The sequence below is a fragment of the Pelobates fuscus genome, chromosome 2 (genome assembly GCF_036172605.1).
Source record: "Pelobates fuscus isolate aPelFus1 chromosome 2, aPelFus1.pri, whole genome shotgun sequence".
Classification (NCBI taxonomy): Eukaryota; Metazoa; Chordata; class Amphibia; order Anura; family Pelobatidae; genus Pelobates; species Pelobates fuscus.
The window spans coordinates 365,726,814-365,732,813 of NC_086318.1; positions in this window are offsets into that span (position 1 = coordinate 365,726,814).

The following is a 6,000-nucleotide window of genomic DNA, read 5'->3' on the forward strand; positions in this document are numbered from 1 at the left end:
TTGGTGTTATCATGTGATTCATATGATGACCTTCTTCGATAGACTTTCCATCAGTCTCCAGTCCTTTAAAAAAAATCATAAAAAACTCACTTCTTCAGGAAAGCATATAAACTAAACTGCTAACAGCTTCCCCTTCCTGTACCCTGATTCCTCTCCTGCAACTGTGCAAAAAATAAAACCCAAAAAACAAGCCCTCGGTGAATACTATTGTAGCAATCTTAGTTTTCTACTCTAGCGTTACCTTTTCTGTCACTATACCCCACTCCCTCTAGCATGTAAGCTCACTGAGGCCCTCTGTCCCTGTGCCTCCATCTTGTCTAGTTTTACCTACGTGTTTGTCCACCCATTGTACAGCGCTGCAGAACCTGGCACTTTATAAATAATAATAGAACATTTTATGGTGGGACATTGGGCAAATTTGGGGAGGGGACATTGGGTGAAGGTTGAGGTGGGAAATAGAAGGAGCTATGGTGGGACTTACATTAAAATATAGGAGGGAGGTTATCAAATTTTAAGGTCCTGCTCATTTGTCACCTAGCAACATCCCTGCCATAGAGTTTAGCTGGTGGCACACTGCCACTCACTCTATGTAGGCATCCATGGCTGGTCACCAGGGCTGGCGCGTCCATAAGGCGGCACAGGCGGCCGCCTTAGGGCACACGGGCTCTGGGGGCGCAAGATTTCAGTGACCGGCAGGAGGGAAAGCTCTCCCTCCTGCCGGGCCACAATCTCGGCCCCCGGTGCGGCGTGCGGCTGTGCTGTAATCAGGCGCGGCGAGGGAGCTCTAACCTCTCTGCTCTGCTCCCTCGCGCGCTGTCTGCTGATACCGCGGGAGCCGGAATATGACGTCATATTCCGGCTCCCGCGGTATCAGCAGACAGCGCGCGAGGGAGCAGAGCAGCGAAGTTAGAGCTCCCTCGCCGCCCCTGATCTCAGCACAGACGCACGCCGCCCAGCAGCCCCACTGGACCCCAGGGAAGGATTCAACATCCACACCAGCTCTCCAGGTAGGGAGGCTAGGTGGAAAATATTTATTTATAAAATAATTAGTGAGTGTATGTGTGTGAGTGTATGTGTCTGTGTGTGTGTGTGTGTGTGTGTGTGTGTGTGAGTGTATGTGTCTGTGTGTGTGTGTGTGTGTGTGTGAGTGTATGTGTCTGTGTATGTGTGTGAGTGTGTGATTGTCTGTGTCTGTGTGTGTGTGTGAGTGTATGTGTCTGTGTGTGTGTGTGAGTGTATGTGTCTGTGTGTGAGTGTATGTGTCTGTGAGTGACAGAGTGTGTGTCTGTGAGTGACACAGTGTGTGTCTGTGAGTGACAGTGTGTGCGTCTGTGAGTGACAGAGTGTGCGTCTGTGAGTGACAGAGTGTGCGTCTGTGAGTGACAGAGGGTGCGTCTGTGAGTGACAGAGGGTGCGTCTGTGAGTGACAGAGCGTGCGTCTGAGAGTGACAGCGTGTGCGTCTGTGAGTGACAGAGTGTGTGCGTCTGTGAGTGACAGAGTGTGTGCGTCTGTGAGTGACAGAGTGTGTGCATCTGTGAGTGACAGAGTGTGCGTCTGTGAGTGACAGTGTGTGTCTGTGAGTGACAGCGTATGTCTGTGAGTGACAGCGTGTGTGTGTGAGTGATTGCGTCTGTGTGTGTGCATGTGAGTGTATGAGTGTGTCTGTCAGTGGATGATGAGTGTGTTTGTCAGTGTATGAGTGTGTGTCTGTCAAATCAGTGAGAGTATGTTTGTCATTGAGTCTTTGTGTGACTATCAGTGTTTCTGTCAATGAGTCTGTGTCTGTCAGTGACGTCTGTATGTTTGTTATTGAGTGTGTTACTTTCAGTGTGTACAGAGTGTAGCGGAGCCAGACTGACAGGAGGTGCTCACAGAGAGAGCACTCCCTGTCAGTTCGGCCGGGTACAGAAAACTGAAGCTACTGTTCCGCGCTCCGCTCCGCTCCACTCTGTACACACTGACACACCAGGAAGGGGAGTGTGACCACTAAAGGGGTGTGGGGTGCACCAAGGGACAGGGAGGGAATGGGAGAGAAACACCAAGAGACAGGGAAAAGAGGGGGGAGGTGAGAAGAACACTAAGGGACAGGGAAGGGACCACTAATGGTCGGGGAGGGGAAAGGGGCTGGTTAAGAGGCACATAGGTGAAGATTTTTTGGGGGGGGGGGCGGAAAAATGCATCTTCATCTGTGCAGTGTTAATTTTGGCGGCAAATTTCAATTTAGTTTTAGTCATAGTGTTCTGACTAAAAAGCCATTTTAATTTTAGTAGTATTTAAGTCATCTGAATTGTATTCGTTTTAGTCTAGATGTAGTCGACTTAATCTAAAAAAAAAATGTGTCTACTAAAATTTGGCTAAAATTGTTAGTTGACAAAATGAACACTGGTTCCAGCACTTGATAGGTTAAATTCAAATTTGAAATAAACAACCAAAGAATCCTCTTTCCAGTATTCCAGCACTTAAGGAGTTAAGTACCATATCAATAATCTCTACAAGCAAAAACGGCTTAAATATAGCTGGATAAAAGCCACCACCATAAACCTCTAAAAGATATTGTTGTGGACCAAACCAAGTGTTTGATGATTTGAATATCTGCCCCATACCAAATTATTTATATTTAATGCGTGCACGCTCCTAAAGTAAATTCACACCGGACACAAGTTTCTGGTTGCTGAAAGAACTTCAGGAATGTTTATTCAGGGGGCCGGCATGCCCCTTATAAAGCAAGAATACATCATATGCAAAACTATAGATAACAGATAAAATACATCAATAATTGGTGAGGCGTTAAGTGTTTTATCTAATGCACATCCCACAAGGCGTGATGTCACTGTCATCACGGGATTTTACTCCGGATTCCAGCGCCATCTTGTTACACAAGGTAGTTAGTCGATGGGAGGGGTTGCCTCTAGTAGCCATTTTGAGTAAATATTGAATATGAGTATGAGTAATTAGGCATTTTACTAATTCTAATTTGTGTCCATAACAAGATATGTTCACCTTATCTGGGGCTCACTCTCAGCCCCTCATATAGAAAAGTATATGTAGTGGTTTTATTCTGCTTCGGGGTTTCCTATTGAAAAATAAAAATCCAATATGATGAAGTGAGCCCGGCACACACACCCTTAAGTGCCGACTCTCACCTGCTAACGGAAATATAACCCACCCCAGGTTATTTTAGAGGCTGGGGAGGAATTAGAGAGGCTAGGAAACAGGTTTGAGGAATTTGAGGCGCTGAATGTTTCCGATACAGATACACTGATTCAATGAATCTCTGTGAGGAGATGCTGACTGGCACAGCGTTTTGCTGTTCATGCAGAATAGCTTCCCAATGATTTCCTATGGACAAAGATCATCAAGAAGCATAAAAAAAAGTCATGAAGGCTGTGCCAGGTGGGCCAGGCGCGGCAAGACCAGAGTGGCATGGGAGAAAAGGTGAGTAAAATATGTTTTTATTTTCCACAGAGAGGGGGCCGTTTACCTAAACAGCCACTTTAGCAGGAATGCATGTTTCCCTTGTCCTTCATTAAAGGACCACTCTAGTGCCAGGAAAGCATACTCGTTTTCCTGGCACTAGAGTGCCCTGAGGGTGCCCCCACCCTCAGGGACCCCCTCCCGCCCGGCTCTGGAAAGGGGAAAGGTGTTAAATCTTACCTTTTTCCAGCGCTGGGCGGAGAGATCTCCTCCTGCTCTCCTCCTCCGATCCTCCTCTTCTCCTCCCCGTCGGCTGAATGCGCACGCGCGGCAAGAGCTGCGCGCGCATTCAGCCGGTCACATAGGAAAGCATTCATAATGCTTTCCTATGGACGCTGGCGTGCTCTCACTGTGAAAATCACAGTGAGAAGCACGCAAGCGCCTCTAGCGGCTGTCAATGAGACAGCCACTAGAGGACATAGGGGGAAGGCTTAACCCATTCATAAACATAGCAGTTTCTCTGAAACTGCTATGTTTATGAAAAAATGGGTTAACCCTAGAAGGACCTGGCACCCAGACCACTTCATTAAGCTGAAGTGATCTGGGTGCCTAGAGTGGTCCTTTAACAACCCGTCCATAGCTTCTGCTGATTTATACTTGTTCAAACGTGACATAATTGGAGCACTAAGGAACACTAAGAAAGCTCTCTCTATTGGTGCTTGCAACACCCAACATTAAAGCAGAAGGGTCCTGAGAGAGTGTGCCTGCCGCATGCTCCACCACTTCCATGTCCAATGGCAATATCACTTTACAAGCAATAATCTGCTATTTCTGTTCACATATGGGTAGGCAAGTTCAGCCTGTTGATCTGTATGTATCTATTCAAAAATATTCCTCTCACTTTCTTTCTCTCTAGCAGAAACTGAACATTACATTCAGAAAAGTGGTTGAATTAGCACATGGGTGTCCATGTGAGCAGTAACGCCGCGCCAAGGCTTCAACCCTTGTTACTGGACATTCACACACCTTTCACATCTCTTTTCACTCACTGAATCACACACCTTTCATTTCTCAGTCATAACCAATACAAGATGCACACACAAACTCTTACACAACCATCAATTTCTGTCTCTCTCTAGCAGAAGCAGGACATTACAGTGAGAAAAATGGTTGAATTAGCACATGGGTGTACATGTGAGCAGTAACGCCGCACCAAGGCTTCAACCGCTGTTACTGAACATTCACACACCTTTCGCATCTCTTTTCACTCACAGAATCACACACCATTTATTCCAAATTCATCAACAATGCAACACATACACACAAACACACTTTCATCAATCCATCCACCCACCAGGCATCAATTCATCCATCCATCTACCCCCTCTCACACATATCTCTTCACTCACTTAATCACCTATAATTATTTTTCTTTAAATTAGTGGAACTAATGTAGAGAGGACTGCGGTGCAAGAAATTGTTTTGGACAGGTGACAAAAAAAATTATTGCACCACAGTCCACTTTACATTAGGGGGGCCTTCCCCCAGCACAAGGGTGGCCAAAAGGTAGATTCCCATCTGCCATGCATCTCCCACAGCTACAATTTGACCATCCATGCTGGGTTTACTTTGTGGAAATTTTTTGTGTGTTTGAATGTACGCTTATTTTTTGTATGGAGTGTGTGTAAAGTGTTTGAGCATTTGAATGCAGTTGTGTATTTGTATATATTATTGCCTCTTGGAAGCAATGGCATACTTGTGTGTAGTGTGTTTGAATACAGGGGTGTGGGTGAGGTATTTGTGTTTGAATGATGGGGTATATTTGTGTGTAGATTTGGTGTTTGAATGTAAAGGTGTGTTTGTAGACAATGTTGGTGTTTTAATACAGGGATATGTTTGCATGTAGTGTTGGTGTTTGATTGCAGGGGTGTGTTTGTATGTAGTGTTGATGTTTGGATTTGAATGTTTGATATATGCACACATACTAAAGCACAGATACACATACACACTGACACGTACATATACACATACACATTGAAACACATATGCACTCATATACCATCACTGATACACACACTCTGACACACACACAAATACAGCCACACACAGATAAACAAACATACTGGCACACCCACACAGACAGGGCCGACCTTATTTTATAAGTCCCAATCCCCCTCCTACAGTGTGTATCAGAATACAGAAGAAATATTGAATTGTATTATGTGTGTGTCAATGTGTTTGAATGCAGGGGCATATGTATGTCTAGAGTTTTTGTGTGTGAATGTAGAGACTAGTGTGTGAAGGGTTAATGTACTTAAAAGGGTGTGTGTGTGTGGATGCAGGGGTGTTTTTTATGGTGTGGAACTTTCTGTATGAACTAAGTGGCAAATTTGTACCCCTCATGGTCTGTAGCCCATTCCAAACTCCAATAGTTAGTAGCCCATTAATGTCCATCAATGTCCCATAGGGAGTAGCCCTTTCTTCTCCCCTACTTGTTATTGGTAGAAGCCTATTCTTTGCTCTTGGTAGTTAGTAACGCATTTCTCCTCCCTTATAGTTGATAGCCTATGCCCCCCTCTCCCCTC